A 26,511-nucleotide genomic window follows, 5' to 3' on the forward strand; every position below is an offset into this window, starting at 1 on the left:
GCCGGCGGCTCCACACGGGACGGGCCCCGCGCACCGGCGGCCGCCCCGCCCGCCCGCGTTATCCTTCTGTGTGCTCCCGTACATCAGGTGGTGCTAAGAACCAGCGTTCCCGAGTCAGGCTGGAGTTAGGGCATTGCGAAGAAACCAGTCAACTGAAGAAAAGTTGCTGCAGAGCTGTGTAAGTCGCCCGACGGTCGGTGCTGTGTGCCACACGCCAGTGGCTGCTCCCGTTAGAGGTGGCTTACGAGACCACTGTGTTTGAAACAGAAAAACAAGGGTTGTTTTCAGTATTTGGTGTTTATTTTGTGCATTGTCCATTTCACCGAATCACAACGTGATTCTGTGCTTGGTTTAACTTCCCATGGCTTTTTTTTTTTTTTTTTTAAATTGCAAGCTATCGTTATAAAAATCACAGCAGGTGGCAGCATCAGGCAAGGACACAGGGTGCCCGAGCTGCCTCAGAGCTGCTGTGCCTTGACCAGCCACCATTACCTCCAAGGTCGTGCTCTACCAACCAGCAACACCTGGAGCAGGGCAGCCTTGGGTCGGCCTTTTCAGTAAGGTCAGCATCCTCTGCACCTCGGCGCAAACTGATGAGGTGGGACTCACTGCCTTGGTATTAGTTTTGAATTGGTAGGCAGGACCGGTAACACAACACTCGGACTTGGTTTGTTTTGTTATCCACGGCAACTACAACATAACCCGTAAAAGTATATACGCTACTTAGGCTTCTAATTTGTGTCCGCATTCACAGAAGCCTATGATTTGCCTGAATTAGAATTGCTTTGTGCCATAAGTGAATGGACCGGCTTCAATATGAGCGTAATTTGCATTGCGTTTCCCTTTTCCTTTTAAAACAAAACAAGTCATGCAACTTCTTTGCTTGCAGTTAAACATCTGAGGAGTTCACCACCAGGTTATTTGGGGTGTTCTGGAGAATGCAGGTATCAAGTTCTGAACCTTCACTTATCAAAACTGTCACACACCCAAACCAGAGAGCTGCGTGCTGTCACAGATGGACCACGCATTTTTCTGTGCAGCTGTTCTTTAGCACAGAGCTGCCAAGCAGGGGCAGCACATAAATCTCAACTTACGGTCACTGTGAATTTGCTCCCAGTGGAGAAGCAAAGGGAAAGAACTTCCCGTCATGTTTGAGCAAGATCAGTTTGTCCTTCAGAGTCCTTGGTGCCTACAGCTGGTGAACTTCGCAGAGTTCACAGGTGATATCCAGACGTAACTGAATTTTGTCATTGATTTAAGCAGCTAATTTCTTCCAGTAGATTTCTTCTTCAAAGGGTGGCCTTCTACAGAGTGCCAAACAGGACCTCCCCAATTTCTTTCAAAAGGGTAATGTCACTATGAAAGAAAAGTGCCAACATTACAAGCACAGGAAAATTTGGCTGACATTCAATAGACCAACCATTACAGAGGTGACATCTTACACCACTGAAGGTCAACTGCTGCCTTAGTTTTAAGTTCATATAAAGAACTGATGGTAGGAGTGGGTTTAATATAGCCTGCCTCTTCCATGGCTTCTGTGAGATATTTTGTCTGTGGGCAGCTGGCCAAGGTGTTTTGGCTAAAATATTTTTGTATTGTTAATTTTTAATCAAAACTTCCATATTAAATAAAAATTATTAAGAAGTAGACATTAGTACCATGCTTTGCATATAAATTAGAAAGAGAAGAGGTCTATTTTGAACTATGTGCATTTTTTCATTTTTTAAGATTTACAGTGCATAGAAAAGATGCTGGTGCTGCCCCACCTCCCCAGATGTTCTCAGTTTCCAAAGGGAATGGGTAAAAGAGAAGGCACAGCTACACTTCTGCTTAAACAATGGCTTGGTAAGCATGGCTACAACAGCTTAACTGGCAGTATGCACCAGGAGCAATACAATGGGACAAATTCTCTGCAAGTACCTACTCACAGGAACACACACAAAAACAAGGACATGAGCCCAGTGCAAAACTCCACTCCAATCTCAGGCTGTGTCTAAAAGGCAAAAATTGGCCTAACTTCTCACCTAAACATACAAACAAGACTTGTCTGTTTTCACTGCTCACTTTAGAAGTAAATCTGCATGAGATGAGAAAACGTCCTATTCATTTATGTCAGTACACCTACCTATCTGCTGGTGCCTTTGGGTCTTTCTTTAAATGCACGTGTGGATAATAGTCAAACAGCCTATGCAGAACGCAAAATTATTTTCTGAAGGACCCAACCTCTTTCTTTTAAACTAAACCAAGAAAACTAAGCATGTAAATACCAGGGTCCTTAGGACCTGGCCATTTCTAAAACTTCAGCTAATTGGTTGCATGCCAAATACTCCACTTCATTATAAAATTTCCTTTAAAGAATCACTAAAAAATAACAGAAAGAAAAGTAAAAACATTTAAAGCGTTCTGTGTTTAATGAGTGCTTTCCAAAGCCCTTTGCCCAAATCAGAGATATATTAGGTGCTAGAAGAACAACAATATAAACTGCTTTTTCTTTGATAAGCATCTTAAAACACATCGTAATTAAGGCACACCATAACATGCTGCACTGCTGCTGTAAAAAGAAGAATGCAGAAACAAGATGTAGCCAATGTGGCGTCACCAGGGACTGCTCAAAGAAAATTTTACTGCAAATAGAGAAAGGGAAGAACTTTCATGGTGGGAGGAGATTAAGAATGGCAAAACCCAGAATGAGTTGCTACCAGCCAACTGGAGAGTAAGAAAGCTTTTTTAAGTATATCACAAGGAGGGTGGGAAAGGAGCTAGAAAGAAAGTTCTATTAATAAACGAGAATAGGGATTAAATTACTGATAAAACCACCAAAGATACTGATTCCCTTCTTAAATCTGTCTTTAACATGACGCACTTCAAACATGGAAGTGGGTTTAGGAGCTTAACTCTAGGCACACCTTTTTCTTTACTATGTTTAACAACACGATAGGATCAAACTCTGTGCTGTTACGACAGCATAACACCAGCATAGTTTTCTTTGATGAAATATTCCCAGTTTACAGTGGAGCCAGCTAAACAATTTTGGCCTACAGATGTATTATTGCTGTAAACAGACATGAATATCACCACTTTCTTTCACAGGTCTATCTTCTGCCTAAACCGACTTAAACTCAGGAATTGCTGAGTTTGCAGTTAATATTCATGTTCCTAACAAGGTACAGGAATGCTTATTCAAAAAGTAAACTTCTTCATAATCGACTCGATAAGAATGTACCATTTGAGGCATATAGCTTTATGTGATGAAAGGAGATATCACTGAGATTACAAATCAGTCAATCTTGCTACAGAATCCAAGACTTTGTCAAAGAGTTTAAATATTTAGATTAAAATGTCACGCAGTGCCTTTACACTTCATATTATCAGTTGCCAGAGCCAAGCAGGTCATGCAGGGTTCTCGTGCTTCGTGCTCTCTTTGCAAAGCAATTGCTAAAAAGAAAACTTCTCAGTAGTACCATCCTTCATCGCTGCTTTACAGGATTTGAACATGCATGTGTTCAACATATGCTTTTGACTTTTCACTGCAGAGCGCTTTTTTTCCTTTTTAAAGCTTTCCCAGATTAAAAAAAAAATCACACTGATTTTCATATTTTGTATAGATATATGTTTATATATTTTATGTAGGTGATGGATGATTTTTCACACTCCATTTTTACCAGCAGGTAAAAATGCAATCCATGAAGAAGCACTGGCTTACAGAAGGTGTGCTTACAAATTTGAATTCACAGGCTGACTTCAATGGCAATAGATGGATTTATTCCTGCTGAGGTCCAGAGATCCCTCTGGAACCAATGCCGGAGCATTTAAACAACCAATGCAGTCCTGCAGTAAAGTACAACTGTACTTCAGGACTTGGAAAGTGTATTTTTTAATGCAGGAGAGTTTCATCCTTTCCCTAGCATTATCTACTGTAAAATATGTTCATATGGGGGCAGAAAATGTCTCATCAGCTCACTCACCTAATTCACATTCAAATAAAATGGCAGCACTTCCATTGTCCAAATTGTGCTTCCAGGGTTCCAGCTGGCAGCCAGAAAAGACATGAAATAGAAAGTTGCTTGTATATTGTAAGATGGAATCTAACCCTTATTAAGCTTCACACTTTGTGTATTGCTGCACTCCACTACACAAAGAGCCACATACATGAGTAGTGTTCTGCAGCCGTTAATAATCAATGCTAGGAATAATATAAAAAAGAATATTACAGGTTAACATACTCAGGGTATGATTTTTGTTACTTAACTCTTGATGGCTACACCCATTCAAGTGATTTTATGCTTCACTGAAAGTCTGTGAAAGAAATGCACTTTTAGAGGGTAAAATCCTCTGCTCTATGTTAGACATCCACTTTAGGATTTAAAGATGAATCATGCTCTAGAATTTTCTATTTATTTCCACTGACTAGAAGGGATGACTACATAAGTAGGCCACATGCAGATGTCCACGTCTGTCAGATAAGCTCCACCTTTAATGCTTCTATGTTGCCCTTCAAAATATGGAAGACGCAATGTTCAGTTACAACGTGCACCATATGGCATACACAATGTGGAGTAGTCAGGACTCTGAAATGTACAGTAGTGGTATGGAAGAGGTGTTTTAGATCAGCTTATATATCCCTGAATATCAAAGCTGAGGATGAAGTCACACATGTGTACACAAAAAGCAGACGTGTACACAGAAAGCAGACGTGTACACAGAAAGCTGGTAACATGGTTGCTAGCCAGCACGTTATAAACATTTTTTGTAGTCTGATCCTGCAAGCTAATCTGTATCCTATATCCAAATTTTCATAGGATTTTTAGTGGCAAAAAATGTCCAATACTATCAGGAGGCAGCTCAAAACATGGGGGAATTTAGCAAGCAAGACACAATTGGCACAGAAGCAACCCCATGGGCATGGCCACAGGTAAGAGAACTGACACCCTCTCGCCTTCCAGAAAGTTTTCACCTTCTCCCTCACTGCCCTCCACGTACATATGTAAACAGCTCATTTGTTTCTCACAGCAAAAAGAAAATACGAAAATAAGAAGAAGGAGGGACACTTCTTAGGTTCCTCTCTTTTCTTGCAAGTGGCTTGAAAATGTATCTGGTGCACTCTGGTGGCTGCTTCTGTAATTCTGAATTCAATGACTTTGCAAAAGGTGAAACAGTAACTACCAATGATGTTTTTGAGATTATCCATACGAAGACTAATGAACACATGAATTTATTTCAGTTTATCCGGTTTGATTTTTCTTGAATGCATCCCCTGGAGAAATTCAGATCTTGCCCATTGCAGCCCATCTGCTTACCTTACATAAGTCACGGGGGGGTTGAGTGGTTGAGGTTCTTGTGGCATCTGTTTATGTTTTTGCTCATGGTCAGACAGCTGCTGAATTTTACCCAGAGGTATATCAGTTTCAGTAGTGGTAATTTACCCATGTTTATTTGTAGTGCGACCTTGTACAAACCCTCATATCAATCGTTGCTTCCCGTTCCCTATCCGTATAATGGGGCTTATCATATCTAGCTATTCATGAGGATTATTCACCATATGTTCAACTACACTGAAAGGTACCAAAAATGCAGGATATTACTTCTCATCACATCACCATTTACTTTCTTTTGGTGTATGATTTAATAGGAATAAAATGGCATGGATTTCTGTATCCACAAGCACAGAGAACAGGTCTGGTACATCTTGCAATATCTCCACAGGAGGTATAGGACTTCTGGGGAAAACTTAACACCACAACTGATGTTTCATGCCACTTTTGGAAAGTCAGCATCAATGCTGGAGACTAAGGGTTTTTCACTGGTGACTCTGAATGCCTCCTTTCCCTTGAGCTAGTCTTGATACAATTTTAGTTTTATAAACCATCACTTCATATATGCCACTAATTATGAAAAAACTGTGTATTTTCAGAATATAATGGCCTTGATCCTTCTTAATTCAGCCAGAGCGCTGTCTAGAGGTGGTGCACACCAAATGCATTCACTGCATAGTTAGATATACTCTACTAGAGTATAAAAATTAAATAAAGATAAAAGAAAAACTCTGGAGCATGCTATCTCATGTTTCTGTTCAATCCCATTTTACATTTATACAAGACAGCTGTTTAACCCTTCAAAAAGAGTTTTTCTGGGTTAAACACGCCACATGGTTTTAATTTTCTTTCAGAGAGAGATCTTCCGTCCTCCTGACCATCCTTGTTGCCTCTTTCTGCATTTGTTCCTCCTCTCTTCTCCTGTAAGTCAGGAAGAAGACAGCCTGTATCCAGCATTCAGGGTGTAACTGAATGGATGAGCAGACCAGCTGAAGTTTCATCAGGTGAGATGGACATGGTGCTAGCAAGTGTGGAGAACGTAACTTGAAAATAAACGTATGATTTGCTGGTTTCAAAGGCAGGCTGTATCCATCACTTGGGTTCATGGTCTGTGTTAGACACTCCCCTCCTGCTTTAGATCAGGTTTGAACAGAGGCTGGGATAGCTTTTTCAGTCTACATCTGGCTAGGAAGTCAAAACCATGTTCTCTCCCACATATGTTCACTAAATCAGTCTACACATTGACTGGGAGCTCTTCTGTTTGTTACCCTTCTAATTTTGCTGTTGCCTGCAGATTCGATCACAGCTGAATTTGTGGCACAGAAACATCTGGTGAAGTAAAACATAGAGCAGCCATGAAGGAGAAGAATTTCTTCTGAATTTAGTCAGTCAGAAAAGCTCATGAAAATTGTGACACAATCCCAAACTGAGCAAGCCAGAGCTATCCAGAAATGTCACTACGAGCTGAGAAGAAATGCTTCAGAACAAAGAAAGGAACAATTGCATGAGTCATGGGCTGCAAGAAAGAAAACCACTTCTCTCTAAAGGCTTTAAAAGTGAAGATTACCCAGTAAAACTTCACATTAACACAAAGCAAAATATTCTTAGTTCTTTCTCATTGGCAGAAGCATTCATTTTGCATCATTCTCTTTCATCCCAGACAAATCTTAGAAAAATGTTTCCCTCTCTCACATTTTACACAATGCAAATTCAGCCACCCTTAATATGGAATATTTCAACCTGTCAGTATTATTTTTGCTAGTTGGAATTGAAACAATCTTCTGATTTCAACATGAATTTTAAAAATGGCCCATATAAACTCAGAACTGCATTTTCCAGAAATTTAACGAAAATCCAAAAGCAGGGCACCATACTTTAACCACATGTGAAGTCCCGACTACAGTTTGACAAATGTTATTTTAATCAGACAGTATCTCTTAAAACCATGTCTTTTAAGTATCAGAGACAAGTCAGAAAGGAGGAATAGAAGCCCTCACATTCTTGTCTGTCTTCCCTGTTTCATCAGCTTACCAGGCTCGTTTCTGTCATGCTTGCATTCTGTAAAAAATCAATTAACACAACTAGAATTTTTTCTACATCTTTTGCATAAATCAGCTTTGACAGCAATGCTTAGCACTTGTACTTTTGAATTAAATTTGAATGTGTGTGATATTTGGGATTGGAAGCTATTTTCCAATAGCATTATTGTAACAAGGATTGGCCAAATTTTGTACAAAGAAATTCACAAACAAACTGTAGGAAAAAAACCATTTGTTTCTGATAGTACTTCCAATGCTTTTTATTTGCTCTTCATAGCTATTCGAAAGTAACTGTCATGTAATTCTCATGAAGAACAACTACAAGGAAAATTAATGTGAAGACTTGTGCAAAAATTTGTACAAGAAATAAATATTTGAGGTTTTGGTTTTTTGTGACTGAAAGCAGACAGTGAAAAGCTGGAAAAATACCAGTCATACAGCAAGAATAATAAAAACTGAAACAACTATTTTAGCTGTACTACAGTACCATGTACCTAGCAATAACTACACTGATGCCACACACCCTAGTCACAAATAATTTTAAAGAAAACATTGAATGTATAGTCTCTGAGGCTTCAGTCCTCTAAGGGTACATTTGCGACGGTCACAAATGACTAAGTTTAATAAATCACTTGTTGCAGCTAATTTGCTCATCTCTGTCTGCAGAGAAATTGTGACAGACAGGTCTGTAAAGCAAAGTTCAGCAAAAGCTGCAGAAATACAAGGCAAGAATACATACCAGTTCCATGTATTTTGGAAGCAATCGCTGGTGTTACAGAAGGCTATACTTGAAAGTTTGCCTACATCAGGATATCATCTGTGTAGTTTCTACAGGAAAAACCTAATGTTTGCAGTTCATTTGGAAGATATTCACGTAAAAATGGTATTTATGTTATAGCAGTCTGATTTTTTTAATTTAATATAGAATCTTACTATTTAATACCTTGTTTTATGTATAATACTGTTCACTGTATGTCCAGGGGAAAAAAAAAAAAAAGAAAAAAAGAGAAGATGAAAAAAGAGAGAAGCTGAAGTATCTTTTAAATAAGCATGCATATGGGAAAAGTAATGTAAAGGTATGTAAATGTATACATGTACATAACATAAGTATTATGAAGACATCTATGACCAAGTGTCCTGAAATTTAAATCTATGAAATGCAATTGTAGCTTCACTAGGAGCAATTAATACAGTCATGAACAAAATCAGAACGAGAGCGCACAGCACAAAACAGGCCAGGGAAGTGGGTGGTTTGCAGAGAAGGGTGCACAGACATACCTGGGAAGAGGACGCAGGGAATGGCTTGGAGTCATACGGCTGCCATAGGGAAGCAGGGCTCCAAGTGAGCAGTCACGACGTGTGGCTGCGTCAGGGTTTGGTCTTTGACAAGGAGCCATCTGCAGCCCTTGGCTGGTGCTCTCTCAGGCCAGGGAAGGAAAGTTACATCTTGGCACTTGAAAATCAATGGAAACGGTGCTACTAACTTGCATCAGTGGGGAGATGCATTTTCCTCGAGGACAGCAGTTCCCAGGAGGAGGGAACACCACCCCTTGTGCATTTTCGTGTATTTTTACTAAATACAAAATCAAATTGCCAGAAGGTGCTGTAATCTGGTCAGTAATATTTCCATCTCAGAATTTACTTAAGTCCACATGTTTCTTATGTGGGACAAATTATCTAAAATACAAAGAAATCATCAGCTTCTCTTTTCTATCCTTCCTTGACCATAAAAGAAAGTGCTGTACTGCTTTACATACTGTGAACCTGTATGTATGAGAGACAGACAGAGGCAAAGAGCGGAGCACCACATTTTGCATTAATGAAAGGATATATTTGTCCAGCCAGGGTATAATCTCTTTATCAGTAATTATGCACTCTGGCAATCCCTGTATAGCAAGTAGGCTGCAAAAACTATTTTTTTTTTTAACCTCTTTTTTCCAAACTGTATTTTTACCGTATTTAAAACTGAAATATAAGAAGTAAGGCCTTTCAGTAATTTAAGGTATTTCACAAATTCTCACTGAAGAGGTTTGCATGTGAGCATGCACCACAATAAAATTTGGTAGAAAATATTACAAGGAGGATACTCCTGATACCATCAGCTCTGCTGCTCTTGAAGGAATGTAGCACCTATTTAATTTAACTTTGGTTTAGAACACGTTACTGAAGTACGCGTGGGGATTGTCACCTGTAGGAGTTGTCATCTCATTGCCACCTGCTGGCTGAGGTACAAAAGCTTCAACTACATACAAGTACCTCTGCTCTGGGAGAGTCTGCAATTTTCCCAGAATTACAACAGTGACATTAACAAATATCATAAAATTGTATTTCTGTTAGCTTAGCGGGTTAAGGGTAATCAAGCAGTGGTCATATGAAAATTATAGCGTTTGTGTGCTTTCTCATTAAGGCCTTCTACACTTTAATTTCACCAGTTGGACTCCTCCAGAACGGGTAAAGAAAAACGACCCTAGTGTAGATAAATTTTATCAATAATATGAGGACTTGTAATATTTAATACCTGTTCAGGTATTTAAGTGGCTGGAACAGTATGAAGTGCTTTTCTACTGCAGCTGCCATAGGCCTTTTACTAGTATAGCTATTGTTTATAAAAACATGGCATTTCTCACTAACATAGACTGGTTTTCAAGAGTGCAGAATCCCACAAATCACTCACAAAAAATAGGAAAATTAATGTTTAGCCACTGAACCTTCACATATCTATTTATTTTAGTTTTACAAAAGAATCAGCACAGAGACCACGTGTCTGTATGCTGCTTCTGGCCATGAATAAACAGTTAAGGGGAAAAAGCTGCATGTCTGCCAAAATAATTCTTTTTTCTTTTTTTAGCCTGTTAGTTTCTTCTCTTCAATTGCTTTGGGGCATCACTAAAAATTAAGACAAAATTGCTATAAAAGATTATTGTTACAATAAGAGCAGATGCTCATAGGAACAGATTTCAAGCTGAAGATTTTTCTTTTTCCTAGCCCCAGTTTGAGAGTTATCTATTTGTGGAAGCATCAGGTTCTACAACATTATCTATGCAAAGTGCATTTCATTACAGTAATCACAGGAAGATATTTTCCCAAGGAATCAGCACAATGTATAATGCGTGCTGTAATGTTATGCAGAAATATACATTACAATATACAACCATAATAGTTTTAAATGCCTTAAGTACTTGTTACATGGGCCAAACTGGAATGTTGTTTTTCCCCATGAAGCAAATGCATCATTTTTAGCTGCCAACAAGCTGTGAAATGGTAATAACTTCAGGATGTTGCCATATCCTGCCACGATGAACGGCAGCCTCCAGGGGCTTTGAGGATCCTGCTTAAGTCAGTGGAATTCCCTACTTCTAACTACTCTGTTCAGAATATTGTAACTATTTTAGTCAACCTAATTTCTCATTCTTTTGACTGCAGATAAGTACTTTAATGAAAAGCAAGGGTAGTATTTTTAAATGAAGCTTCATCACAGTTGCTTTGCAAGGACCCAAATTTCAAAGCATAAAGACCCAGTATGTGTATTTTGTGTTATTCACATTTAGGATCAGAAAGTACACAAGTGTTTGAACAGATTATTATGTACTGTTCTTAAATTATAGGCACATAGCAAAATATAGAAGAATACTGGGAATATACTTAAAAATCTAGGAATGGCACATTCTCTGTTATACCTTGTGTATGTCAGAAAGTCTTAAGCCATAAAAGTACATGGGGCAAACTATTTTGGCATAACATACTCTTACTGAACAATTCATACTAAAAAAAAAGAAAAAAGTATTGGCCTAAATTGTACAGTCAGATGAGGTTTTCTGTTAAGAGCCTGATTGCCCCCAACATCCAAACAAAATATAATGGAAGCTATGTTCACATTTAAACAATATTCGTATTTAAACTCTATTAAATATAATTTCTAATTCAGGGCTTAGTTTGGTATACCTTGCTCATGTAAGTAATCTTAGCAATTTTACTGCTGGCTACTATCATTATAGGATCAATTAAAAAAAAACCAAACACACACACACAAAAAAATAAGGCAGAGAAGGTGGTCTGCAGGTGAAGACTGGGACTTATATTAGCAAGATATAAACCTCAATGGGTAAAAAAAAATATAGATATATATACACCAATGGATCATTCATTTTCTCTTCCAGTACCAGAACTAGGGGGAATTAACTATAACTACAATGAAAAAATTGATTCAAACCAAACAGAAAGTGGTGGCATTTCACGTAATGTGTAATTACACAGCAGAATTGCTTGCCACAGGATCCTGGGGAAGCTAGAAGTTCACACAGGTTCTCAGAAAGACCGGACTTGTTCACATAAAAGAAATCCATGGACTATTATTGAATGCATAGAAAGAACATCTGGCTCAGGAGCTGGCTGGCAGCATATGGCTGCAAGCTGGCAAAAGCATCAGGAATGGCAGCTCTGCTTTAAAACTCTTGTACGGGTGTCTTTTAAACGCCGGTAGGATACCAGATAGATGGACACTGGGTCCAAACCAGTAGAGCTACTTTTATATTTAAATAGGCTATAATTAAAAATAATTCTGGTTCCTTGCAACAATGAAAGTAGTGTAAATGTGTATGAATGATAAAAAATATAATTTATGATTCAGTATGTAGGACAGTCGCAAAAAAACTTTACTATCCTACATTATTTTAAAAAATAACTTTTATAAAAAGTAACACATCCAGTTAACTTTATGATTGAATTTCTTAGACTTTCTGAGGACACAATTTTCTGATCAGACTTAAAAGCATCACCCTTTGCAGAAATCTGGATCACATTTAATGTGCTGTGGTCACAAATAACCCCCAGGAACTCAGTGCCAAACCGGGATCTTGTGATGCACAGGTTGGCCTGCTCCTGCTTTGCAGAAATGAAGCAATTCTTCAATTCTAACCCCTGTAGCTGAAACATTTTAAACACAGAATAATACTGACAGTGTACTTATCTGCAGAACACAGGCCCTTTTCTGAACCGCAAGCCAAGTTTTTAGCTCATAGTGGATGTTCAGTGTTATTTTAACTCAGTGAGTTATGTATTAGCAAAATAAACACGTATTTAAATTTTAATGGTGCATTTTAGTCAGGTGAAACTGTTGTGTTTATGCCCTGATTGGAAATGTAAATAACAAAAATGTCAATAGACAAACATAAGATGTCCTCTGCATCACTCCTAATTTCTGAGTGATATTTTGAGTTAAAGAATTATAACTGTCAAATACATTTTGCTATAGCAAAAAGTACAAATATTAAGAATACCTCTGGGTTGAAGATTTTCCAAAAGAAGATCTATTCTCACTGTAAAATGTCAGTATATATTATCAGGTCCTATGTCCTCCTAAAAAATAATTGACATGCATCTGCAGAGCTCATAATCCTGCACATACTGAAGATCACAGACTGTCCCACTGATTGTTTCGGTTTGGTGTTATGTTTCAGGCAGCAGATCTGAAACCTAGAATACATTTTAAATAAACTATTTACTTCAGACTAAACGAAGGTAAATCGTGCCAATAAAATAAAGCCCCCTGAACATACTCACAAGAACTCATCAGTTTCAAGCTGATATTAAATACAGTTTACACAACAGGCCTTTAATATAACCAGAGTATTCCATATTTTGTTTCCTTGCATTTCACCCCTAAATATTTGATCACTACTCATACATTCTGCAGTACCATAAAAATACCTGCAATATTTGATTCTGCTTGTTAGGATTTGCAATATTTTTATTTTGCCCCAACTATTCATATATTAGTGCAAATTCTCATCACTGGAAGCAGCTAATATAAAAGAGCACTGCAGAATCCAGTGATTTGCTAAGCTAACAATCTTAGCATGAATCTTAGCTAACACAAGAGTATGCCGAAAGATCCTCTACATTACAAATTAGTGGTTGCACAAACTCCAGAGCATTATTCTAGAAGTGAATGAGAAGCTCAGTCTCTGCCCAGTCAGTCCATGGCATATTCCAGCCCCTGAAACCACCATCCTCAAACATGAAGTAATGTTTCTCATCATGCATAACTGCTGCAAAAAGCAGACAGCAGAGTAGGACCATTTGTCCTCCGTCTCCTGCTATTGGGAATATTTTGTGTTTTGCAAAACATAGAGCAGTTTTATTTTCACTTCCCTCAACAGTTACTGGGCTGGTGCAGGTGGATTTTGGGAGACCTTGGTCACGAACCCATTTCCACCAGCAGAAGTTGGGAGTCTGTATTTTCAATTCAAATGACCTCACCTGAAATTATAATAAAATATTTCATGGGATCCCTCAGTTCTGAGTTTTTGCTCTTGAAAGGTACAGAATTATTTGCCTAACTTTCAATCTGACCGTTATTTTCTCCCCTCTGTCCATGTCTGCATTTCGTTGTGTTCCCAAGTTAAACTCAGAAAACATCCATGAAGAGCGACAGGATCTTCAGGCTAAATTCTCCCACTTCACAATCAACAGCGATCACTCTTCCATGCGTCATCAACTCAAAAGGCGATGTTTTCTTTTTTAAATACAAATGTTTGGTCTTCTGCTTTCAAGGAATACTTGGTCACTTAGCAAGCCTTTATCTCCCAATACCAAATGTATCCAATATATGTGAACATACCAGTAGCTGTCAGTCAAACCAGTGCCCATGATGGCACCATGATCCAACAGTGCCCAAATCAGATTCTCATGGATGAGTTTTGAAACTCCAAGCTTCACCTAAGTACCCCACCAATTTGAAGCTGGGGAAATACTTGAGGCAAATGTAATTTTGTGTCATTCAAGTAGCAGCTGGCAGGAAATACAGAGATGTCGGCCTGATGTCCAGTTCCAAGGCAGGATCCTCCAGCTCCAGTGGCTTCAAAAGATTCTGTGAGCTTCATGCTTGGCCTTCTGCCAAGAGTGGCAATTACAAAGTGTCGTGACATGCAATGTTTACTCCTTTTTTATGTGCCCAAATGCCGTTTTTTTTCCTCACAACAAGTTTTGGGTCCTGCTGTCCCACACAGCACGCTCCTAACTACAGAACTAAAATAAAGTGTCGGTGCAGAACAATGTAGGTTGGTTCTTTGGGTACTTACTAAAGAAGATGCCAAAAATAAGTAAGACTATACTATATGTAACACATGTATACATTTAAGAGGTTTTTATTGTGATACACATGCGTATTTACTAAAACATAAATTGGAATGACTGAGCTTGTAATGCTGCAAGCAGCAATCTATCACAATTTTTTTCCATTAGATTAAGGAGGAAACGGCTGTTGTCAGATGGCAGCACGATGGCAACAGTCGAACAGGAAGGATTACAGCATTCGAGTCATCTTAATCCTAGTGCATAAGCATTAATAGAGGCTTTTCTTTCATCACAGACGACTAATGTAGCTAACCTCTGACACTAGCCTGAACTTCTGATTTACCTAAGAAAACTATATGCTGTTGTTAACAGTGTAATTGATGAAGTAATGTTTTCTTTAGCAAAAATGTCATGGTGGATTTATAAATCTGATGTAAACCATTAAATGGACAGCAACATGAAGCCTGAAACATTGAAATAGTATCACTGCATTAGCTCTAAAGACGTCTCGAAAGAAAACATAACACCCCGTACTGCACTTATATCTATTACATACATGTCATGATTTCCTCTTTATCAAATTGAACTGGACCTTTTACTCTGCTGAGTGAGAGAGTTCAAAGGAAATTGCTGAGGACACAGAGTGCAGGGGAGCCAGCGTAAACCAGGGAGTTCATTGCATGCAAACTGCTCTTGCTTAGGTGCGGAAATGCAGTCCTGAAAGACTGAGAAGACACTTCAAACTGACATTTACTCAAACATTTCTGTTCTGCCCTCATTTCGTATCAGTCTTATCGTGTAGCACTGAAGGTCTTTGTTGATACCATTTGTAGCAAGTGCATGTACACGTGCGTGCATTTATAATTCTTATTTTAAAATTAATCTTAAAAATGTCTACTTAGCTCATATCACTACTACATTTAGCAAAGATACATTTTAATGTACTTTTATTATTATCATCTATATTTTGATGAGGTTTACTGCTATTATTACTCTTATGACAGCAGTAATTTTAAAATTCTTTCTATTTTGTTTCAGTCAGTTTTTATTGACCATACTGGGCATATCACTTACCAGGAAGCCAGGTGCCACTGTGAGGAACAAAAGCTAAGGACAAATTTGCTGCTGCAGGTATTTCAAAGGATTATCACACAGCCCAATCCTTAAATTTTATTAGAAATTGATCCCTTAACTCAATTAACTATCCACAGCAGGTTTTTATCCAAATTAAGTTTCCTTCTTATGTTTGTCTAGGGGCAGATGGTACTCTTTAAAGATTATTGGAGATATAAACCATTCTATCTCATATATATAATTACAAATCAATACCAGGTCTCTAATTCATAGAGAACATGTGCTTTTGTCTGGCTATGGAATCTTTTGTCTCATTATGCCCAGGTCTAATTGCACTTACTGTCATAATAGCAAAATGTAGCATTTATCTAAGATGTTAATCTGTTGCTAGTGCTGGCCACCAAATGTGGGACCATATGCTTCTCTACTGTGAAGAGCAGAGCAGACCAAAATTGCTTCAACAGAATTAAAATTACCTGCAGGAAAAATACATGGGAGATCAATTCTCCTCTTGCACCCACCCTTCAATGTAGTGATCCCATGCCAGTAACATGCAGGGGCAAATGTCTCACAGCTCACCCCTGTGGCAAAGATTTGATTTAATGATCTGAAATGGACAGAAACTGGTTCTAAAGGACATTTCTCTCCTAGTTGTCACATGTTATCACAACCGTAATTGTCTTTCTGCACGTGCACATTCATCTGAGCAACCTGGACTGCGATGGACGCCTGCACCCAGAGAAGTCAGCGGCCCTTCTATGAGCGAGAGGCTCGAACAGAGTCCTTTCCTCACACAGGAAAGGGTAAGGCTCATGAGGTATAAAATAGCGCACCTCTTTTTCTCTATAGACAGTTAATTTCTTGTTCACAGGAATACAGAAACACTAAAGACTGCTGCATTTCTGTTATTCCTTAACTGCTGTTAAATGCGTATCACATAACAGCATTCAGAATAAAAATTGATCCATCAGGTCCAAGACAAAGAGGACACACAATATGCTACTGTAACAGTATGCATTTGGTTTACAATTCTTATTTAGAGTGGTCTGGCCTCCTTTCCACTGAATACTGTTTGTACGTGAAATCTCTGTCGACTTTTGTGTCCAAACAAAAATATTAGAGAAGTATTATTGAAGTGGTAAAGTACTACTCTCTTCTGATGGTTGAGTGTCACCTTCTCTTCTCTTCACTTGAATGAGCATAAGCTTCCAGCAAGGATCCCAATCTCAGCTGAAGCAATTCCCTTTTCGCTGAGTGATCGTCCCAGCCATTTAACTAGTTCAATGTGACACTTTTGCGAAGCGTGAACAGAACCACTACACTTTCCTGCATGCTAAGATTATCTCTTATTACAAATTTTCATCAGATCTAATGAACCCACTTAACACAACTTTCCACAGATATTTGAGGCTTTTTTCATGTTAGGTCCACCATAATAAATTGTACATAGGAATTTCATTGTTTTATTTCCAACAATAAGAATATCAAGAACTTCCTATAAATTCAATGTAAATAATGTTTTTCTGATAACCAAGGACTGCAAAACCACTCCTCCTACTAATTTTATCTGGCAAAGTATTTGGCAGGAATCAGAGTTCTGACTCTGCAGTTCCTCTATCAGTCATACCGTTTAATGAAATTATTGCTTTCTGCATGATTTAATAGTGGGTACAGACTGGGGTTTTTTTAACTTCATATTTGACTCTCACACACTGAGTTGAATGTTGATTTGAGGCATTCAGAATTCCTGTGCCAAAAAAACATTGTTCTAGTAATTTGAGTTCCTTTACAGGAGTTGAAATATTTTCTATAAAGGCTTCTTCATTCAGCTATGCTGTCTTTTTAGCATTTAATATTAATATTAAAGTAAAATCTATCTGACCATTCAACTTGTAAGGTAAAGGAACGATCTTTTTATTTAAATGTCCCTTACTTACATGATAAAATAAAGCTTGTATTGAAATGTCTGACTTTTTTGACTCTTGCCTTTACAAGGCATCCACCAGGCTATTACCACAGTTCTTGGAGGCAGCATTTCTGTATCCATCTCCTTCACCAAGTTGCTCAGTGCAGCTGGAATGCAAATCACAAACAGTCCCTGGCTTCTCTAATGTTTACTTGGCAGGTCCTGACACTCAGATTCAATCACACATAAGCCACCTCCTGAAATCTGGGTTTTGGAGAAACACTAAATAATTAGATAGCATTATAGAATGGACTACAGGGGTTAGTTTGCACTTGTGAAAAGGGGGAGGGACTGTCCTCTCACTTCTTCTAGAGGACATGTCAATTCTGCAGAAAGGGGAGGATGGAAAAGATTCGTGTAAGCAAGGGTAATTAGGTCTGGGTCTCATTACTTTGTGTAAATCCCTAAGCCTTTTGGTTTTGCCTCAGGAATTACGGCAAAGCCCATGATGTCAGTGCATGCCCCTGCCCAGAGCGTGAGGAGATCCGCCACTCCACCACCTACAGACATTCTAACTTTGAAAACATTATAAAGCAAAACAGAATCAAAGGAAAGAAGAAAAGTACTCATTTGCCAGGCTTGCCTGGCAATAAGGAAGAAACAGAGTTTTTAACTCCACAGATAATATCTGCCTTGACTTGAAGCTTATTTTGAGAAGCACATGAAGTAGGGCTTCTGTTCTTAAAACTGCTGAATTTATTGAATGCTTCATTTTTGCAAAACATTTTTGTGTTGAGCCTGCCTCCAAATGTCATTCTTACTGCTTGTTTTTTCTTGTATTCCCTGTTTAGGTCTGGGTGAACACTTTTAATTAGCATGTATTTCTTCTCTCTCACTACTTATTTTAATACTATGCTCACTGGGAAGAATATTTTTTATAACTGCAGCTATATACCATTTTTTTACAAAGTCATTGACATCTTACCATAACGTTGCTTTACTTATGTATCAGTAATTCCAAAAAATTACTCAGCCTCTAATTACTCAATACTTTAAATAACTATTCAAATTCCCACAGCTCAATGGGACACAGTGGCTAAGAGCTGTTCTGGCTTGCTGGCTTCTGCTTCCGTTAAGGAAAATGTGCTTGCCTGTATTATTTTCTTGAGTGGATTTTCTAATAATTTTCACTGTGCATCAAGCTCCTGCTTTAAATCTCTGATCTCTCAAATCTTACCTTTTGCAGCACTGTTTCTCATTTTGATCCTTGTGCTTCAGAGAGAAAAAATATTAAAGTGATAGAACCCTTCCCTCCAAGGGGAAGGTGATGGCCACACAGGCTTCTTTTTTTGGCCAGAGATTATGAACAACATTTTGAAAGTACAAAGGATCAATTAGGTTGATCAAAAATTATACTTATTACATGATAAGCATCAAGTATCCAATGATTCCATTAACCACTGTTGCAGAAAAAAAAAATAAAAGGGAATAATAGGCTTTTCAATTACTCATTGCAGTCAGTTTTGCTGATAAGAAGCTCTGGCTGAGAAGATAAGTCAGGAAGACTGGAGGAAATAAGCATCTGAGCAGGAAGAGTGAGGGAATGAAGGTATATGTGTATGCTGCAGAGTTGTCATTGTTGCATTTCCTAACAAAACAAGGGAAATGCCTACACAACTATTGCAGCCATCTGTTTTCCAGTGTTGGAAAAGCCACCACATGGACCACCCAGCTGGGGCTGTGTCTGGCTTGACAGGTAGTATCAGAAAGAGATGACACAGTCTGAGAAATGTCTGCCAGATGGCCTTCTCCTTGGTGGCAAGGTTCACCCTCCACCTCCAAGCAGTAAGAGCATCTCTCTTCCTTTCTATCACACCAGGCAAGCCTGGTGAAAAGCTGAGTGTCCCATCTCATGTTTCCTGGGCTCTGACAATCTTCCTGCCTTTGTGTAGGTTCTAGGACATAAAGCATGGAGTAGAATGGCCAGAAATAAAATGCCATTGGTAATGGCTTTCTTTAGTCAAAGAGCTAGTCAAGTTTAATTGAGTAAAAACTGCTGGATGGGCACTCTTAATTCACTTTAAGAATTTTTTTGTCATTTATCATAGATTGGCCAGAAAGTGGTATAAGCTGTTTCAAAGTAGGCATGAACAAATATCCTCTTTTGGAGCCAGATGTGCTGATGGAAGAGGATAACATCTTTGCAGAGCTGAGAGAGAATAATTCAGTAATCCTTTTTAGGCAAAATGAGCTGAATTACTACTTTAAATGGTATGTCTTTACTAACAGCATTTTGCAGAGTGCATGCCTATTTTTTTTCATCCTGTGGAACTTTTAAACAAAATCAAGAGTTCAGGCTTACACATAGATGATCCCTAAGGCTAAAACCTTGATTTCTCTGTTCTACAGCCTCACTATGAGCTTCTTGTACGTTCAGTATCCTCTAAAGAAAGAGTTGGCAGCTCCATAAAGATGACTGACAAGAGTGCAGCAGCTCTGGTTGAAAAGGTAAATATATTTATCTAAACACTATATTAGGTATGAGCAAAAAGCCTAAAAGAAAGGCAGGGTGGGAAACAACTGCCCTGCAGTTCCAAAAAGTGTAAGGATGAAATCAGAATTGCCAAAAGTCTAGCTGAGTCCTGACAATTTACAGGTCCTGAAACCTAACAATATAAATTAAAATAAATGGCTTGGACAGGCATACTCTTTGCTGGGTAAAAAACCAACTGGATGGCCAGGCCCAAAGAGTTGTGGTGAATGGAGTTAAATCCAGTTGGCAGCCAGTCACGAGTGGTGTTCCCCAGGGATCAGTATTGGGCCCAGTTCTGTTTAATATCTTTATCAATGATCTGGACGAGGAGATCAAGTGCATCCTCATTAAGTTTGCAGATGACACCAAGTTGAGTGGGAATGTTGATCTGCTGGAGGGTTGGAAGGCCATACAGAGGGATCTGGACCAGGTGGATCGATGGGCTGAGGCCAGTTGTATGAGGTTTAACAAGGCCAAGTGCCGGGTCCTGCACTTGGGTCCCAACAACCCCAGGCAGCGCTACAGGCTCGGGGAAGAGCGGCTGGAAAGCTGCCTGGGGGAAAAGGATCTGGGCGTGTTGATCAACAGTCAGCTGAGTATGAGCCAGCAGTGTGCCCAGGTGCCCAAGAAGGCCAACAGCATCCTGGCTTGTATCAGGAATAGTGTGGCCAGCAGGACTAGGGAAGTCAAGGCCCCACTTTGAATCCTGTGTTCAGTTTTGTGCCCTTCACTACAGAAAAGACATTGAGGTGCTAGAGAGAGTGCAGAGGAGGCAACGAAACTGGTGAAGGGTCTGGAGCACAAGTCTGATGAGGAGCAACTGAGGGAACTGGGGCTGTTTAGCCTGGAGAAAAGGAGGCTGGGGGGAGACCTTACCGCTGTCTACAACTACCTGAAAGGAGGTTGTAACATGGAGAGTGTTGTTCTCTTCTCCCAAGCAGCAAGTGATAGGACAAGAGGAAGTGGCTTCAAGTTGCACCAGGGAAGGTTCAGATTGGATATTGGGAAAAATTTTTTCACTGAAAGGGTTGCAAAGCATTGGAACAGGCTGCCCAGGGAGTGGTTGAGGCACCATCCCTGGAGGTGTTTAAAAGACATTTAGATGAGGTTCTTAGGGACATGGTTTAATGCTAGAGTTAGATTATGGTTGGACTCAATGATCCTGGGGGTCTCTTTGGAGTCAAAGATAATGTTGGTATGGCCACCCCAAAACTTTCTGACTCAATCTTCTATAAGGGGAATGATGTCGTAAGCCAAACAACTACTGAAAATGTGAGTATAACGCTAAATCATATTCAAGACAGAAGCCAAGATTTTAAGGTTTGGTAAAATTAAACAAGGCAGAATAGATAACCTCCTGCCCCAAATATTGAAACAATTAATCTATTAATTCAATAGCAAGTAATTAAAAAACCCTATCAGCTCAAGCGATGCCACCAGAGAATGTCAACATAATAAATATAATTCAGAAAGAGAAAAACAGAAAAACTGGTAACTTTGCACCTGTTACTCTGAGCTCAATAGCGTACAAGCCTTGTTAAGAACTTCAAAGGAAAGGATATTTTGAGACACAGGGGTAAGTGGAAGTCTAGGATAAAATACAACATGACTTTAACAAGGCAAACGCAGATTTTGGTAAAAACTTGCATTAAAGATGGGGGGCTGCAGCAGATCTATCCTATATGGACTGCAGTATTACATTTGATATTCTACCACATAAGGAGCATAACTACAAACACAGTTACACAAACAGGAGATTGGGAACAGTGCAAGTTTGTAAACTGGGGAAAGACTTAGCTGAAAAGAGACAGCAATACACTGAATAGCAATACTGAAAAGCAAATTGATCAACTAGGGAAAAGTAGTCTTCCTACTAAAATTTCTCAAGGTTTCCTTTTATTAATGATCTCACTATTTAATATTTTCATTCATAACTTTGGCACAGAAAGAAAAATGTGAAATTTACTCATAGTATGACACAAGGGATATCATTTAGAGAAAGTCCAGGATATTATACAGGAAAAATGAATGAATAAAATGACTGGAAAAATAAAAATGAGATACAAGTGCATGTATTTAATAGATCTAATAAACAGATTCTATGCTACAAGCCAGGAGACTCATCAGTTTGAAATGACAGATATTAATTGGTCATAACACAACCACGAGCCACAGTGTATTAAGGCAATAAAAAGGCATACGCAGTCCTACGTATATCTAGCTATTTTAGGCTAGATATCAGAATTTTAATATCACCACAGACATTGATCAGACATTACTTAAAATTATAGTGTCACTTCTGATCACTGATAATCGAGAAAGATGGACAATCACTTGGGAAAGAGCAGAATCTAGTCAGCATGAGTATCTGAGAAGCAACTATAAAATTGCTGTTTGTGAGTACTCATAAACAGATATCTTGGGTGGGAGGATCCATTTAAGTTAATGAACAATGTCAATACAAAAGAAATGTGTAGAAACTTTCCACTGGCAACTGTAGGTTGAAAATTAGAAATCCATTTCTAAATAGCAAGAAGAGTACGGTTCCAGCACACCCATCAAGAAGGACAAATGACCTAATCTTCAGAAAAGCTCAGTTTGTTTATGAAATGGATTACAGATAGTAGATTTTTTATAAGCTGCAAGGTAGCACTTGGTGAGCTAGAAAGCTCTTTCCAACCTGGCATCCTCCTATGCTGTGTTCCTACACTAGGGTGAAAGAAAGAATAGAGTACCTACATTAAATGTAAAAAAATCTTATTTTAAAGATGCATTAAGCTTATAAAAGAGAATGAACTCAAGAACTTTAGAAGTCAAGAAGTCAACACTGGAATTTCAGGTCTATGTATCCCAATATGTTAATCATGTTCATTTATAATTTCACAAATGAAACAAAATTATGTACAGGTAACATACTTTTTTTGTTATTGTTTTTTTTTAAGAAATGAAGACCAGGCAGTGCATGCTAGTGGAAGAGCATAGGGAGCCATAAAATAATACCTGTGCTGTATAACCTCACCTGCAGCACATGGCAGAACCCTCTGTGCTTTACTTGCCCACTGGAGATGGCCAGGCTGGTAGCAAGACCCCAAGCAAGGGGAGGCAAGGACACCCAGTTGGACTCAGGAATCATGATAGTTCCCTGAGATGCTCTAAGAGGAACATGAAACTTGTGAAAAAGAAGTTTCACAGGGAAATAGTTTTTCCAGCTGTGGTAGTCAAGGATACTGAACCAAGAGGTTCAGCCTCTGTGCTTTTGTAACAGCAACAACAGCAGCTTCAGCCTCTGCTGGACCTCTAAGCAGAAGGAAGAGTCATGCTCCTTTCTCTGGCTCCTCATCCTCTCTGTCTTTTAAATTTCATATATAAAAACGGGGATCTCATGACCACTCCCAAAAAGGATTATTGATTGCTGCTTCAGTTAACAATCCTGTTGCATTTCACGTGACCACTTTCAGAGGCAGGTTATAAAAGCAGATCATTAATTCATAATCAACACTGAACTTCCAAAAAAAGCACTTCAAGCCTGGAACTGCTCTATTCCACCTGTTAATCATTTTCATTTCCTAAAATAGGGAACTGTACCTACCACGGCCATGCTCCAGTTCATATTTCTGCAATACAACTTACTATGTAAATCTCCTTAGTAGCATTGAATATTCACTCCCCTTGTGAATGTCTTACATTCTTAAGTCTGCGTCTTTGTCTTCAGTTCACTTGCATTGCCTGGTGGTGTGCTGTTAGCCCGCTCTATCTGCTGCCATCTCCTTTGTCTGTTGTTCTCGAAAATCACTGCTTATGCCAGTTTTTGTATACTGCTCTGCTTCCACTTGCAGCACAATCTTTATGTAGAGATAATTATGTAAAGCATATTTATATGAAAACATCTCACGTTGCTGAGAACATAATTTAGATTTTTACAATTACTTTCTTGGCTGATCCATTCCTATTCAGTGAGCCTGCTTTTGTCTGACTGCAACTAATCACAAGTTTATGACAGAGCTAAATGGGACCTTTACTGTTGACTGAAATGGGCACAGGACCATCCCCTATAAGGGCTAAGTAGTCCAGGTTTAAGTGTAAGAGACCAAGTACTGCTACATGATTTCTTCTAGCAGGTATGAGTACTGTGTTTCAACATATTTACTTCTGATTTTCAGAACAGGCATTTTTTAGAACAGCTGTATAGTGCCTAAGGTCATATTATTGCTGTAGCTTCAGGATCCTGTGTTTCACAAGGTGTCAGATTTAAAGGTGAGACAGATTCCTATGATGTCCACATTTCTGCTAACACTGCAAATCCTACAATGATTTGAATTAATTATCTGTTTCTCAGTAAGTACTGAATTAAGGGCATAATTATGATTCTCTAAGGATCTGTTTATAGTAATTGTTTGAGCTGCCCAGTGTATTATTTTATTGGCATAGTCTAATCTTGCCACAAACTGTATTCTTATAAACTTATTAAACACAGTCTTTTGTGTTCAAATATCTTTTTCTTATGACACATTAGCATAATATTTTTTCACTTAATTGTGGAAGAACCTTAAAATCCAATTCATGGACAAGGCCTTGCTGGTTAAGAATTTACACGGAATATGAAGGTGACAGCTGACCCTTGGCATTTCTGTGTATGCTGCACTTGGTGGAGAAAGAGGGACAATGCTGATGACAAGCATTTTTCCCAGCACACCAGCTGCCTAACTATTCTTAACGCAGTCAAACAGCTTTTTCGGTTTCTTTGCTTTTCATTGCTTTTTAACTATTTCCATCTTCACATACAAGAAAAATATTATTGCATGGCTAGCAGAAACCTACTAAAATGGTTTAATCAGAGTTCATACATTATAGTATTTCAAGAATATGACAGACAATTTCATATTTATGCACTCTCTTTTCCACTTTACTGTTTTCCCAGGTTCATTGTTATGTTGCTGGTCGCTTGCTAATGGAGGACAGAGTAAGCATACTGTAATGCCTAATAGTAGCTGTTCATGCCTGACTGGCAAGGATTGAAACATCCATCACCTGTCTGACACGATTTTGTGATGCAGATGGACAAAAGTATGATGTGATTTTGATGAAATCAAGCTGCACTTTAAGCCTGCAGACTGCCTAAAGATGACTGAGTACCCTTCCCTGATCTGTTCTGCATGCAAATATGCTCTGTCTCGCTAACGTGTACTGGTTCCAGGGAACACCTCTTGCTCATTTATGTCCTGTCAGAAACTGCCACTATTTACCACTTCAGCAATACTCAGTGATCCTCTTATGTACCTTTGACAGATGGAAACTTACCCTAACTCATGTTCATTCAGTTCTTCACCTGTTGCATTTAGTGAATCCCTCCGCAGCCACATCTTCAATAGCTCTACTTCTATAAAAGCAAATTGCTTGACTTCGTAAAATCTTCCCTAATGTTATTGACTTCTTTCACTCAGTACTAAAATAATCAAATTCTGCCTTCAGACAGGCCACTGGCAATATATTTATTAAATTTTCAGATATGCTCATCACACTTGATGCTCACCCAGCATGAGAAGACTTCCTTTGAGTTTCATAAATTTGTCAGCCTCTTTGCATCCTTTCTCATGATACCCACAAAACACTTGACAGTGATCAGGCTACTGGTTTTAGAACCTAACTTCATCACTTTGCTGCATTCTCCCATTTGCCCGCTTTATTTGCTGTTTCCTAACTCCCTTTATATTATAAAGAGTTTGAGGCAGAGATATTTTTTTTGGTCTACTGCTTGCAAAGCAAATAGAGGCATGAAGCTCTGGTTCAAAACCAGCAGTAACATGCTGCTAAACATGTAACAACTGTTCAGAGAAGCACATGAGAAGATAGGCAGGTGTAAGGAAATGTCAAGGATTTTTCCTTCTTGACTTCTGTCTCTATTTGCCCAGTAAAAGAATAGCAGCATAAAACCACACTAATTTATTAAATTAGAGCTGTGATTTTGGTCGAGTTTGCAGAATAGGTTAAACAGTTTTAGCAGCTAAAATATCCTACTGGAAAAAAACAGGTTTAAAACTGATGACATTACACACTTCTCTCATGTAATTAATACTAAAGTATTATTATTTTAATAATTGTTAAAAAAATCTACAGACTGTGGATATCCTAGGAATCAAGTCTTAAATCATACCAATAAGAAGTTAGAGTACAATTGATTGCTTTTTTCCCACTCATGGCTAACTTGGAAAAATGTAGCTAATGAAACCAGCTCCCAGAGTTAACATGCCTCATGTGAAAACACTACACAAAAATCTAATTGCTTTTGCAAATTGAATTTCTGGATCAATTATGCTCCCTCTTGATACATTTTCCTTATGTTTTCAATCAAGTCTTTCGATGCATATTAAGCATTCATATATGATAGAAAAATCGTGATTCAACAAAATACAACTGGAATATCACTGGGACAGCACATCCTCTTGCTTTCTCTCCACTCAATGCCAAAATATTGGGTTTTATCAGTTAAATTCTAATGAGAATAGAGGATATGGGGAAAAATGTCTTAGTAATGTATCCTGTCAGAAGTCGAATATAAAAGAAACATAAAACTTG

At 38.6% G+C, this 26,511-nt stretch overlaps 1 long non-coding RNA gene across 1 annotated transcript; it reads left to right on the top strand.

Moving 5' to 3' along the window:
* LOC135987398 (uncharacterized) lies at positions 1–26,511 on the top strand. The gene is made up of 7 exons (XR_010606001.1): positions 1–178; positions 6,167–6,316; positions 8,332–8,427; positions 15,464–15,556; positions 16,151–16,302; positions 19,815–19,913; positions 24,857–26,511. It is a non-coding gene; the product is annotated as an uncharacterized LOC135987398 (long non-coding RNA).

Source organism: Caloenas nicobarica, chromosome 3 (assembly GCF_036013445.1).
Source record: "Caloenas nicobarica isolate bCalNic1 chromosome 3, bCalNic1.hap1, whole genome shotgun sequence".
NCBI classification, from domain to species: Eukaryota; Metazoa; Chordata; class Aves; order Columbiformes; family Columbidae; genus Caloenas; species Caloenas nicobarica.